The following is a 15130-nucleotide window of genomic DNA, read 5'->3' as shown; positions in this document are numbered from 1 at the left end:
GTAATGTGTCGACTTGCAGGTGTTTAAAAAAATACCACAGTGGTCTATTGTAAATTGGCCTTGGGACTGAAGAAGTTACAATAATGTATCAATTTAGGATTTTCATATTAAAAAAAGACAAGCACAGTTTCTGGTCTGGTTATTGTCCTGAGAGTCCCGCCATGAGTGCACCGCTGCAGTCCGTGTACCAAAAACCCGATATAACGTACACTTATTTAATATGGGCCGCGATTAATGCAACAGATGATAAGATGGCAACAGTTGGTCAAATTTATCAGTATTTTATCGAAAACTATGACTTTTGCAAATTTTCACCAGATGCTCATGTGTTGAGGCGTACAATAAGGAAAAAGTTATGTATCGATCCGTGTTTTTTTCGTATTGATCCCGGTGTTATTGGAGGGTATTGGTGTGTAGCGATATAGAGAGAGAAAGGGGGAGCACAGGTTGAAGAATTTGGGGTGTCTGGAGTATCTAATTAGATATTTGTGGGGGTGTTTGAAAGATATAATAAATCACTTACACGGCCTTGTGTAAATGCTCTCACAGCAAGGTTTACTTGTCTTGGTGTTCCCTCGGTCGGTTGCCTTCTTCTTTTCAGGACTTGGTTTTCTTTCTGGATATCTTAAGCGGTCCTCGGCTTACAATGAGGATGTCTCCCTCGGAATCAATAGATTAAAACAATGTTTTAGAGGGTGATACAGGCAGTATTGATAAAATCCAATGATATATATATATATTTATATTTATAAGGCAGTAAATACTGCCAGTACTCACACGGGCTAGTGTGAGTACAATCCTAGGGGAAGGTATCTTTTTATCCAAAGTTGATCTTAGCACGTAGTGATCTATAGATGTATTAGGGGTCTGGTATGTAATGATAAATATAAAATGATACTCACACGGCCTTGTGTGAGTGAATGCACATCAAGGTATCTTTATCTTGATAGTCCCCTTTTTCTTCTTTTCCGGTTCTTGATCTTCTTCCTGATTTTCCTCGGTGGTCTTCAACTTCCAGTGTGGTAATCCCCCTCGGTGTGAACAAATAGGAAAACAATTGTTAGTGGGGAAACGTCAACATAAATCAGTGGCTACCCACTAGAAGAGCACGAGCAGATACGTCAAAACAGCAAAATGCTGCAGGCACTCACACGGGCAAGTGTGAGTGTAATCCTAGGGGAAGGTATCTTTTTCTCTTTTGGTGTCTTTAAATCTGGTGCCCTGTAAGGGTAATGGTGGTCTAATATATATAGGTATATAAAAATCAAATTCAAAATGATACTCACACGGCCTTGTGTGAGTAAATGCACATCAGGGTATCTTTGACTTCTTTGTGATACTGATAGTATTGATCTCCAAGTGCCAGTGTAGGTAGAAAACCCCTCCCTGGTGTAGATGTAAAATTGAACACTATCGCGATTTTCGTGGGCTACAACAAAATTTATTAAAGAACACTCTAAAAACGGAACATATTTAAAAACAATAGAAAAAATGCATAGAAAGAAAAAGCCAGCCGTCTGAAAGAAATTTGCTCGTGGGTCTCGTGGAGCGCAGCTAACTTGCTCCGCGTCCGGATATAGTGCTGCCTCCTTTCAGATCCACTCCTTGACGGTGGCTGTGCTGGGTCACAATTGCCTAGTGGTCAGAGCAACGCGTTTCGACTTTTGGTCTTCCTCAGGCTCCGTAGTTTGGGGTTAAGGTTCGTGGCAGGTATTTATACTAATGTCAGCCAATCCCCATTCTACTTTAGGCAATGTCCTCTGTTGTTCAATTAGAAATGATGAGTGCTGTGTGATGCACTCCATTTTCTACTTCTGCACGTCATAGTAAATCAATAATTAAATGAATTGACGCATTTACTGGTTAGGATCTCTAAAATTTATACATAGGAGTAAAATCGTGGTGAAACATAAAGTTAATACATAACTTAGAAGACAATAAGTGAAGTGTTCTACATAAAGAGTGAGGTAATAGGTGATGAACCAAATAAATCTGTGTACTCTGTGAAGATGCCTGCGTGATTAATAATAATTCCATCTGTGACTGGGATAAAGTTTCCATAAGTGGTTAATGTGCATGTAATATTTCTAATGTGTTTTTTGTTAATAGTTAAGAAAATGAATGTTTTTATACATTACAATTAATAAATATATATATATACAACAGTGGGCTTTAGGTGTCTGTGTTTCTTATTCTACTTATTATATAGTGTTAAGTGAGATTTAGTGAACGAATATGTGCTTATTAAAAAGCGTTGGTTTAGTGGGCGAATATGTGCTTATTAGCACACTATTGTTTCATGGACGTTTTTAATATAAAAGGACAAAAACCATAAAATGTGTTTTCATATGAAATGAAAATGATTAAATATTTATGTGGTAGCCGTGGATTTCCATACAGAATTCACACTTTAAACAAATTACTTAAAATGATATCTTATTTAAGTGTAAATATCTATATACACTTTCATGTTTCAATATATTCGTGCTAAACTGTAAAACATCATATATTCTATTGCACCCAATAGTGCAGTTTTTGGTACTCTCGATAATCATAATATATTGGAGCCATGGGATTTTTCAAAAGAATTTAAAAAACATTTCTTATACAGTATACAATTTTAGACACATATATTAAAACATTGATTTATTAAAAGACGTGTCCAATACACACTTTGTATTTTTAAAAAAGATTTTTTAAAAAGTAATCCAATATACTTTTGTGCAATATAATCAAGTTGTTGCCTAAAGAACCCAATGCAGTATTGAAATGACCATAGTAGTCCTTTAGATTGCTGTATATAGCCTTATGTTTATATTAAATCATGTTATTCCACAATATAGTTGTGTACATACTTTGGGCATACAATTTTATCGTACAGTCTGTATATTAAAATTGGAATATTTTGGTTTGATATCGTTGATGAGTGATATCTGTAAAAAAAGATCAAAAATGATAGTAGTGAATTCACATATGTGGTATGGTGATATAAATACATAAATGGCGAGTGGGGGTAGTGGAGGGGTGAGGGGCGACAAGAGGGGGGGGGGAAGGGGAGGGGGGAAAAAAATTGAGGATGATCTAGATGAAGAGAATGAAGGTAATGCTGAATGGGGAGAGACGGCGGATACTGGAACTTAAATAAATGACCCCAGGTCTATATCTATATTCAGACCTTTTGGGGTCAAGGTTTTGAGTTTATATATCCAGTATGTTTCTCTTTGACAGAGTTTCCTTAGTCTATCTCCGCCTCTCCAATGGGGGTCTACTCTTTCTATTCCCTTGAACGTTAGGCCTTCTGGGTTTCCCTCATGATGTGAACTGAAGTGTCTGGAGACGCTATGTGTTAGCACCTGTTTACGAATATTGCCCATGTGCTCCAAGATGCGCACTCTCAGAGGCCTGGAGGTGCGTCCAACATATTGGAGACCACATGGGCAGGCAAGAAGGTAAACGACATAATCCGTTCGGCAACTGGTTGCTTGTTTAATTTTAAATTCTTCTTTGGTTATATGTGAATTAAAAGCTGCCTTGTCACCTTTCTTTACCTGTTTGCAGGCCTTACAACTGATGCAATTAAAAAAAACCTTCGGTGAAGGTAACCAATTTTGACTGCTTTCTTTTATTTCTTTCCGGAAGGTGCTTGGGGCTAATTGTGCTTTGATGCAAGGGGCCTTTCTAAAAATTACTTTTGGAATTGGCGGAATGTGTCCCTTTAAAATCGGGTCCATTTGGACGACGTGCCAGTGTTTTTGTACTATTTTTTTTACTTTAGCGGCGTCCGAGCTGTAAGTTGTAATGAATGCTGTTGAAAAGGGTGTATCAGTTCGTTTGATTGTTGGTTTTAGCAGGGTTTCCCTTGGGATCAAATTAATTTGGTCCACTGCTTTATTTAACAATTTTTGTTCATAGCCTCTTTCCAGAAAACTATCTTGTAGTGTGTTTGACTGTTCTTTAAAAACCTCTATGTCAGAGCAATTCCTCTTAATCCTCCTGAGTTGACCATTGGGGATATTGCTAAGCCATCTTGGATGATGGCAACTTGATGTTAGTAGGAAATTGTTTGCGTCTGTTTTTTTAAAATAGGTTTTAGTTTTAATTTCACTATTTTCCACATAAATGGTGAGGTCTAAAAAATTGATAGTATTAAAACTGTATTCTGAGGTAAATTCCAAATTCACTGAATTGTTATTTATATATATAATGAACTCTTTTAGCTCATCTTCGCTCCCTTTCCATATAAACAGGACGTCGTCTATGTAGCGATGCCATGAGACCAAGCTTGCACTAAAAGGGTGGGTGGACCAAATTGTCTTTTCTTCCCAATCTGCCATAAAAATGTTCGCAAAACTGGGTGCAAACTTGGTTCCCATCGCAGTGCCACATAGCTGGAGGAATATTTCGTCATTGAACCAGAATACATTATGCTTCAGGATGAAGTTAATGCTATCTAGTATAAAGGATCGTTGTTCATCCCTGATGGTGGTATCTTTTGTAATTGTATTATCAATTGCCCTGATGCCATCTGAGTGGTTGATGCACGTGTACAGAGATTTAACGTCACACGTGGCTAACATGAAACCATTCTGCCATTCTATCTCCCCCAAAATGTTCAGAACTTGCATAGTGTCTTTAAGGTATGATCTACCCATAATGGCATACTTCTGGAGGAAGACATCCAGGTATTCGGATAGGTTCTGCGTAAGGGAGCCGATACCCGATATGATCGGTCTTCCTGGGGGTGCCTCTAAACATTTGTGTATCTTTGGTAAAAAGTAAAAAATGGGTAAGATAGGTTTATCTCTATGGATATACCCCCATTCTTTCTTGGTCAGTATACCAATTGTTTTCCCCCTGTTGAGTATTTCATCTAATTCCTTTTTATGGTTTGGGGTTGGGTCTCTGTTTACTTTTTGATATGTTTTATCATCCCCTAAAATTCGTCCTGCTTCCTGTAAATAGTAATCGGTGTCCATCACTACCACTCCTCCACCTTTATCGGCTGGTTTGATAGTGATGGATCTGTCCTCCGTTAGCATTTTGAGCGCCTCTTTTTCCTCTTTACTAAGGTTGTCCCTATGATGTTTCTTTTGTTCTGTTAGTTCCTCTAGATCCTTTGAAATCAGTTGATGAAAAACTTCTAAAAAATGTCCCTTGCTATTGCTTGGGTTGAAATTGGATTTCTCTCTCAAGTCTGAGTGTACGAAATTAGTCTCTGGATTTTCTATTGGAGGTGTAATCTCGCATGCCCCTACTACTTCCCTACTCTGGGCATCTTTATTGAGAAAGAATCTTTTCATGGTTAATTGTCTAAGGAATTTATTGGCGTCTAAAAATGTGTTAAAACCGCTTGCTTTAGTAGTGGGTGCAAAATTCAGGCCTCTAGCTATCACACTTAGTTGATTTTTAGTGAGTGTTTTTTTACTTATATTAAAGTATTATTAAAATTATTATAAGTATGTACACAACTATATTGTGGAATAACATGATTTAATATAAACATAAGGCTATATACAGCAGTCTAAAGGACTACTATGGTCATTTCAATACTGCATTGGGTTCTTTAGGCAACAACTTGATTATATTGCACAAAAGTATATTGGATTACTTTTTAAAAAATCTTTTTTAAAAATACAAAGTGTGTATTGGACACGTCTTTTAATAAATCAATGTTTTAATATATGTGTCTAAAATTGTATACTGTATAAGAAATGTTTTTTAAATTCTTTTGAAAAATCCCATGGCTCCAATATATTATGATTATCGAGAGTACCAAAAACTGCACTATTGGGTGCAATAGAATATATGATGTTTTACAGTTTAGCACGAATATATTGAAACATGAAAGTGTATATAGATATTTACACTTAAATAAGATATCATTTTAAGTAATTTGTTTAAAGTGTGAATTCTGTATGGAAATCCACGGCTACCACATAAATATTTAATCATTTTCATTTCATATGAAAACACATTTTATGGTTTTTGTCCTTTTATATTAAAAACGTCCATGAAACAATAGTGTGCTAATAAGCACATATTCGCCCACTAAACCAACGCTTTTTAATAAGCACATATTCGTTCACTAAATCTCACTTAACACTATATAATAAGTAGAATAAGAAACACAGACACCTAAAGCCCACTGTTGTATATATATATATTTATTAATTGTAATGTATAAAAACATTCATTTTCTTAACTATTAACAAAAAACACATTAGAAATATTACATGCACATTAACCACTTATGGAAACTTTATCCCAGTCACAGATGGAATTATTATTAATCACGCAGGCATCTTCACAGAGTACACAGATTTATTTGGTTCATCACCTATTACCTCACTCTTTATGTAGAACACTTCACTTATTGTCTTCTAAGTTATGTATTAACTTTATGTTTCACCACGATTTTACTCCTATGTATAAATTTTAGAGATCCTAACCAGTAAATGCGTCAATTCATTTAATTATTGATTTACTATGACGTGCAGAAGTAGAAAATGGAGTGCATCACACAGCACTCATCAGTTCTAATTGAACAACAGAGGACATTGCCTAAAGTAGAATGGGGATTGGCTGACATTAGTATAAATACCTGCCACGAACCTTAACCCCAAACTACGGAGCCTGAGGAAGACCAAAAGTCGAAACGCGTTGCTCTGACCACTAGGCAATTGTGACCCAGCACAGCCACCGTCAAGGAGTGGATCTGAGAGGAGGCAGCACTATATCCGGACGCGGAGCAAGTTAGCTGCGCTCCACGAGACCCACGAGCAAATTTCTTTCAGACGGCTGGCTTTTTCTTTCTATGCATTTTTTCTATTGTTTTTAAATATGTTCCGTTTTTAGAGTGTTCTTTAATAAATTTTGTTGTAGCCCACGAAAATCGCGATAGTGTTCAATTTTACATCTACACCAGGGAGGGGTTTTCTACCTACACTGGCACTTGGAGATCAATACTATCAGTATCACAAAGAAGTCAAAGATACCCTGATGTGCATTTACTCACACAAGGCCGTGTGAGTATCATTTTGAATTTGATTTTTATATACCTATATATATTAGACCACCATTACCCTTACAGGGCACCAGATTTAAAGACACCAAAAGAGAAAAAGATACCTTCCCCTAGGATTACACTCACACTTGCCCGTGTGAGTGCCTGCAGCATTTTGCTGTTTTGACGTATCTGCTCGTGCTCTTCTAGTGGGTAGCCACTGATTTATGTTGACGTTTCCCCACTAACAATTGTTTTCCTATTTGTTCACACCGAGGGGGATTACCACACTGGAAGTTGAAGACCACCGAGGAAAATCAGGAAGAAGATCAAGAACCGGAAAAGAAGAAAAAGGGGACTATCAAGATAAAGATACCTTGATGTGCATTCACTCACACAAGGCCGTGTGAGTATCATTTTATATTTATCATTACATACCAGACCCCTAATACATCTATAGATCACTACGTGCTAAGATCAACTTTGGATAAAAAGATACCTTCCCCTAGGATTGTACTCACACTAGCCCGTGTGAGTACTGGCAGTATTTACTGCCTTATAAATATAAATATATATATATCATTGGATTTTATCAATACTGCCTGTATCACCCTCTAAAACATTGTTTTAATCTATTGATTCCGAGGGAGACATCCTCATTGTAAGCCGAGGACCGCTGAAGATATCCAGAAAGAAAACCAAGTCCTGAAAAGAAGAAGGCAACCGACCGAGGGAACACCAAGACAAGTAAACCTTGCTGTGAGAGCATTTACACAAGGCCGTGTAAGTGATTTATTATATCTTTCAAACACACCCACAAATATCTAATTAGATACTCCAGACACCCCAAATTCTTCAACCTGTGCTCCCCCTTTCTCTCTCTATATCCCTGTACTAATAAGGATCCTGGATAAGGACCCTATTGGGGTCTGAGCCATAGGACAAGAAGACGAACCAGAGGGGACCTTTGTTTATAAGGTTGTAAATTCCATTGTTACATTGACCCTGTTCTTAAGAACTTAATCAGGGAGCGCCCGGGATTTTCTTTGTTTCATAGTCTCACTTTATCCATATCACCTGAGGCCGCATCCACCTATTTATATGTGTTAGATCTGCCTATAACACATCCTACACATATTTGCTTATATACAGTACACACCCTAAACACTCCCTCGCATCCCCTGTGTAAACTTTAAACATGGAAATGGAGGCTTCTGATACAATTATCAGTGTATTTGAAAAAAGACTCCTAAGAGGAAAAGACATGGAGAGTAGGATGAAAAACACAGAAGTAAAGGAAGAAAAAGATATTATAGACGAGGAGTTTGATCTATTAGATAAATTACTCAAAAAAGAAACTAGGAAGATTCTAGATAAAGAATATCTGGAGGAGTATCTAAGGGTAAAGAGAATCCCAAGGGGCCTTAGAACAAGTAAAAAACCATCATTTGATCTCGAGGAAATAGAGTACACGGTCGCCTGGGAAAACATACTTGACACTTGTGGAAGAGACCTGATGAAACTCCTTATAGAACATCATAAACAATCCTTAGAGAAGATAGGTGAAGAAGTAAATGCCATAAAAATTAAACTGGAACCCCTTATGGGACATCAAACGTTCATTGACAGGAATAAAAAACTGTCGGACGAAATTGATGCCTTGGAGAAAAACCTAGAAATTAACAAAAACATAAAATTCCAGAGAGATAAGGCAGATTACGAAGATGGCCTAAACAAAAAATGGGACAAAAGTGGGTATAGGAATTATGATAGATCTAGAGATGAAAGTACCCATACACCAGGGAGATATAGGACACATTCTAGAGATGCCTATAAACAGAAAGCAAATAAAGACATAAACACACCAACAATCCCTATTCCGCCACCACCACTCCCCCCCCCTCAACCCAAAAAAGATAAAGAAGAAACTAGCAAAGGGGACAGGGAAAAGAAAGAGCAAGACAGGGTAACTTATCACCATAGACCCTATCACCCAGGGAGGTCTTACCACCCAAAAGGGGGAGACAGAAGATTTGAATATGGAGACAGGAGTTACCATCATAGGAGGGATAACCGCAGTCAAGAAAGGCACAGGGACTGGGAATGGAGAAACCATCATGAGAGAGAATACAGACGAGAAAGAGAAGATAGAAGAGACCCACCAGAGAGAAGAAATGAAAGAGAGGAACACAGGGATAGGCGAGAAAGATCAAGACCTAAAGACAGAGAAAGAGAGAGTAGGAGATACGCCAGTAGATCCCCAATCAGAAGCCCGGTATGGGAAAGAACAAAACAAAATGCTGGTGTAGCTTTTTTAGAACAAAGCCCTCCACACCCCACGGTAACAAAGAACAGGTACGATCCTCTGATAGACATAAACCCAGAAGAGAGACAACTAGGGAAAAGAGAAAGAGAGGAAAAAGAGGCAGAAGGAGGAAACAAAAAGAAACAAATGAAGTGAAGGGAGTTTTTAATATAAGTAAAAAAACACTCACTAAAAATCAACTAAGTGTGATAGCTAGAGGCCTGAATTTTGCGCCCACTACTAAAGCAAGCGGTTTTATCACATTTTTAGACGCCAATAAATTCCTTAGACAATTAACCATGAAAAGATTCTTTCTCAATAAAGATGCCCAGAGTAGGGAAGTAGTAGGGGCATGCGAGATTACACCTCCAATAGAAAATCCAGAGACTAATTTCGTACACTCAGACTTGAGAGAGAAATCCAATTTCAACCCAAGCAATAGCAAGGGACATTTTTTAGAAGTTTTTCATCAACTGATTTCAAAGGATCTAGAGGAACTAACAGAACAAAAGAAACATCATAGGGACAACCTTAGTAAAGAGGAAAAAGAGGCGCTCAAAATGCTAACGGAGGACAGATCCATCACTATCAAACCAGCCGATAAAGGTGAAGGAGTGGTAGTGATGGACACCGATTACTATTTACAGGAAGCAGGACGAATTTTAGGGGATGATAAAACATATCAAAAAGTAAACAGAGACCCAACCCCAAACCATAAAAAGGAATTAGATGAAATACTCAACAGGGGGAAAACAATTGGTATACTGACCAAGAAAGAATGGGGGTATATCCATAGAGATAAACCTATCTTACCCATTTTTTACTTTTTACCAAAGATACACAAATGTTTAGAGGCACCCCCAGGAAGACCGATCATATCGGGTATCGGCTCCCTTACGCAGAACCTATCCGAATACCTGGATGTCTTCCTCCAGAAGTATGCCATTATGGGTAGATCATACCTTAAAGACACTATGCAAGTTCTGAACATTTTGGGGGAGATAGAATGGCAGAATGGTTTCATGTTAGCCACGTGTGACGTTAAATCTCTGTACACGTGCATCAACCACTCAGATGGCATCAGGGCAATTGATAATACAATTACAAAAGATACCACCATCAGGGATGAACAACGATCCTTTATACTAGATAGCATTAACTTCATCCTGAAGCATAATGTATTCTGGTTCAATGACGAAATATTCCTCCAGCTATGTGGCACTGCGATGGGAACCAAGTTTGCACCCAGTTTTGCGAACATTTTTATGGCAGATTGGGAAGAAAAGACAATTTGGTCCACCCACCCTTTTAGTGCAAGCTTGGTCTCATGGCATCGCTACATAGACGACGTCCTGTTTATATGGAAAGGGAGCGAAGATGAGCTAAAAGAGTTCATTATATATATAAATAACAATTCAGTGAATTTGGAATTTACCTCAGAATACAGTTTTAATACTATCAATTTTTTAGACCTCACCATTTATGTGGAAAATAGTGAAATTAAAACTAAAACCTATTTTAAAAAAACAGACGCAAACAATTTCCTACTAACATCAAGTTGCCATCATCCAAGATGGCTTAGCAATATCCCCAATGGTCAACTCAGGAGGATTAAGAGGAATTGCTCTGACATAGAGGTTTTTAAAGAACAGTCAAACACACTACAAGATAGTTTTCTGGAAAGAGGCTATGAACAAAAATTGTTAAATAAAGCAGTGGACCAAATTAATTTGATCCCAAGGGAAACCCTGCTAAAACCAACAATCAAACGAACTGATACACCCTTTTCAACAGCATTCATTACAACTTACAGCTCGGACGCCGCTAAAGTAAAAAAAATAGTACAAAAACACTGGCACGTCGTCCAAATGGACCCGATTTTAAAGGGACACATTCCGCCAATTCCAAAAGTAATTTTTAGAAAGGCCCCTTGCATCAAAGCACAATTAGCCCCAAGCACCTTCCGGAAAGAAATAAAAGAAAGCAGTCAAAATTGGTTACCCTCACCGAAGGGTTTTTTTTAATTGCATCAGTTGTAAGGCCTGCAAACAGGTAAAGAAAGGTGACAAGGCAGCTTTTAATTCACATATAACCAAAGAAGAATTTAAAATTAAACAAGCAACCAGTTGCCGAACGGATTATGTCGTTTACCTTCTTGCCTGCCCATGTGGTCTCCAATATGTTGGACGCACCTCCAGGCCTCTGAGAGTGCGCATCTTGGAGCACATGGGCAATATTCGTAAACAGGTGCTAACACATAGCGTCTCCAGACACTTCAGTTCACATCATGAGGGAAACCCAGAAGGCCTAACGTTCAAGGGAATAGAAAGAGTAGACCCCCATTGGAGAGGCGGAGATAGACTAAGGAAACTCTGTCAAAGAGAAACATACTGGATATATAAACTCAAAACCTTGACCCCAAAAGGTCTGAATATAGATATAGACCTGGGGTCATTTATTTAAGTTCCAGTATCCGCCGTCTCTCCCCATTCAGCATTACCTTCATTCTCTTCATCTAGATCATCCTCAATTTTTTTTCCCCCTCCCCTTCCCCCCCCCCCCTCCTGTCGCCCCTCACCCCTCCACTACCCCCACTCGCCATTTATGTATTTATATCACCATACCACATATGTGAATTCACTACTATCATTTTTGATCTTTTTTTACAGATATCACTCATCAACGATATCAAACCAAAATATTCCAATTTTAATATACAGACTGTACGATAAAATTGTATGCCCAAAGTATGTACACAACTATATTGTGGAATAACATGATTTAATATAAACATAAGGCTATATACAGCAGTCTAAAGGACTACTATGGTCATTTCAATACTGCATTGGGTTCTTTAGGCAACAACTTGATTATATTGCACAAAAGTATATTGGATTACTTTTTAAAAAATCTTTTTTAAAAATACAAAGTGTGCATTGGACACGTCTTTTAATAAATCAATGTTTTAATATATGTGTCTAAAATTGTATACTGTATAAGAAATGTTTTTTAAATTCTTTTGAAAAATCCCATGGCTCCAATATATTATGATTATCGAGAGTACCAAAAACTGCACTATTGGGTGCAATAGAATATATGATGTTTTACAGTTTAGCACGAATATATTGAAACATGAAAGTGTATATAGATATTTACACTTAAATAAGATATCATTTTAAGTAATTTGTTTAAAGTGTGAATTCTGTATGGAAATCCACGGCTACCACATAAATATTTAATCATTTTCATTTCATATGAAAACACATTTTATGGTTTTTGTCCTTTTATATTAAAAACGTCCATGAAACAATAGTGTGCTAATAAGCACATATTCGCCCACTAAACCAACGCTTTTTAATAAGCACATATTCGTTCACTAAATCTCACTTAACACTATATAATAAGTAGAATAAGAAACACAGACACCTAAAGCCCACTGTTGTATATATATATTTATTAATTGTAATGTATAAAAACATTCATTTTCTTAACTATTAACAAAAAACACATTAGAAATATTACATGCACATTAACCACTTATGGAAATTTTATCCCAGTCACAGATGGAATTATTATTAATCACGCAGGCATCTTCACAGAGTACACAGATTTATTTGGTTCATCACCTATTACCTCACTCTTTATGTAGAACACTTCACTTATTGTCTTCTAAGTTATGTATTAACTTTATGTTTCACCACGATTTTACTCCTATGTATAAATTTTAGAGATCCTAACCAGTAAATGCGTCAATTCATTTAATTATTGATTTACTATGACGTGCAGAAGTAGAAAATGGAGTGCATCACACAGCACTCATCAGTTCTAATTGAACAACAGAGGACATTGCCTAAAGTAGAATGGGGATTGGCTGACATTAGTATAAATACCTGCCACGAACCTTAACCCCAAACTACGGAGCCTGAGGAAGACCAAAAGTCGAAACGCGTTGCTCTGACCACTAGGCAATTGTGACCCAGCACAGCCACCGTCAAGGAGTGGATCTGAGAGGAGGCAGCACTATATCCGGACGCGGAGCAAGTTAGCTGCGCTCCACGAGACCCACGAGCAAATTTCTTTCAGACGGCTGGCTTTTTCTTTCTATGCATTTTTTCTATTGTTTTTAAATATGTTCCGTTTTTAGAGTGTTCTTTAATAAATTTTGTTGTAGCCCACGAAAATCGCGATAGTGTTCAATTTTACATCTACACCAGGGAGGGGTTTTCTACCTACACTGGCACTTGGAGATCAATACTATCAGTATCACAAAGAAGTCAAAGATACCCTGATGTGCATTTACTCACACAAGGCCGTGTGAGTATCATTTTGAATTTGATTTTTATATACCTATATATATTAGACCACCATTACCCTTACAGGGCACCAGATTTAAAGACACCAAAAGAGAAAAAGATACCTTCCCCTAGGATTACACTCACACTTGCCCGTGTGAGTGCCTGCAGCATTTTGCTGTTTTGACGTATCTGCTCGTGCTCTTCTAGTGGGTAGCCACTGATTTATGTTGACGTTTCCCCACTAACAATTGTTTTCCTATTTGTTCACACCGAGGGGGATTACCACACTGGAAGTTGAAGACCACCGAGGAAAATCAGGAAGAAGATCAAGAACCGGAAAAGAAGAAAAAGGGGACTATCAAGATAAAGATACCTTGATGTGCATTCACTCACACAAGGCCGTGTGAGTATCATTTTATATTTATCATTACATACCAGACCCCTAATACATCTACTGCACCGACACACTTTATTCGAGCAAATACCCGGTATGTACCTGGCAGATACCTGGAATGCGCCGCTCCTCACCTCTGACAAGCCCCGTTGTATTTGCCTTCCCAGCCTGGGTTCATGCCTGGCTGATGGGCGGCTGATCTGTTAAATGATAATGATTAGGATTTAATAGGCTGCAATGCTTCGCGTGTCTACCAGATGGCATAAATTCATGAATTGTAATGCAGTATATATATATGTAGTGTGCAGTATTGCAGCCAACGGGAATAAAATGCTTCAATCCCTGCCGGAAAATAACTCAATGCACTCGGGCAGAAAACAGTCACAAACCTCACTACACCCGGGTATACCCGAATTCGTGGGACTAGCCGAGCTCGAATAAAGTGTGTCGCCAGTGTATAGATCACTACGTGCTAAGATCAACTTTGGATAAAAAGATACCTTCCCCTAGGATTGTACTCACACTAGCCCGTGTGAGTACTGGCAGTATTTACTGCCTTATAAATATAAATATATATATATATCATTGGATTTTATCAATACTGCCTGTATCACCCTCTAAAACATTGTTTTAATCTATTGATTCCGAGGGAGACATCCTCATTGTAAGCCGAGGACCGCTGAAGATATCCAGAAAGAAAACCAAGTCCTGAAAAGAAGAAGGCAACCGACCGAGGGAACACCAAGACAAGTAAACCTTGCTGTGAGAGCATTTACACAAGGCCGTGTAAGTGATTTATTATATCTTTCAAACACACCCACAAATATCTAATTAGATACTCCAGACACCCCAAATTCTTCAACCTGTGCTCCCCCTTTCTCTCTCTATATCCCTGTACTAATAAGGATCCTGGATAAGGACCCTATTGGGGTCTGAGCCATAGGACAAGAAGACGAACCAGAGGGGACCTTTGTTTATAAGGTTGTAAATTCCATTGTTACATTGACCCTGTTCTTAAGAACTTAATCAGGGAGCGCCCGGGCTTTTCTTTGTTTCTTATTGGTGTGTAGCACCAGATTTTTCCCGTAACTTTGAACATTGAGACTTCAAAAGGCGTAAGGTCATGTTAAAAC

The sequence above is a fragment of the Ascaphus truei genome, chromosome 2, assembly GCF_040206685.1.
Source record: "Ascaphus truei isolate aAscTru1 chromosome 2, aAscTru1.hap1, whole genome shotgun sequence".
NCBI classification, from domain to species: domain Eukaryota; kingdom Metazoa; phylum Chordata; class Amphibia; order Anura; family Ascaphidae; genus Ascaphus; species Ascaphus truei.
This window is presented reverse-complemented; position numbering follows the sequence as displayed.